Below are 469 nucleotides of genomic sequence, written 5' to 3'. Positions count from 1 at the left end.
TCTTTCATAATATTTTTCTACAATAACCCAACTAATGGACAATAATTCTAACTCTAAGATGGTCGCAATCAAATTTTATGCACAAAAAACATGTAATGTGACACTGTAATGCATCATCAGAGTATAATAGATTAAATCAAAGGACTTCATGTTTGAGAATCATACATAAACTGACATGCTTTTCTTCTAAATTATACTTCTTTAGAAAGTTCTTTTTCTATTTGTTAGTTAGAATTTCATGCTTTGGCTTCAATAATACTTTGTAATATTAACAAGCAAGTCTGTGATCTGAACCATAAGAGGAAAAAGTTGCATGACGTTGTTAACTTTGGTAAACACAGATAAGAAAATGATAACTAATTATTTTATACATGTCACTATAATATGCTAATTATTTTAAAGATTATGTTGCACAATTCTAAAGTAACAAGATTAATGTGCACATGAACAACAAATAAAGATAGTTTTT

This window comes from Arachis ipaensis, chromosome B09 (genome assembly GCF_000816755.2).
Source record: "Arachis ipaensis cultivar K30076 chromosome B09, Araip1.1, whole genome shotgun sequence".
In the NCBI taxonomy this organism is placed as follows: Eukaryota; Viridiplantae; Streptophyta; class Magnoliopsida; order Fabales; family Fabaceae; genus Arachis; species Arachis ipaensis.
Note: the sequence above shows the minus strand (reverse complement) of the source record.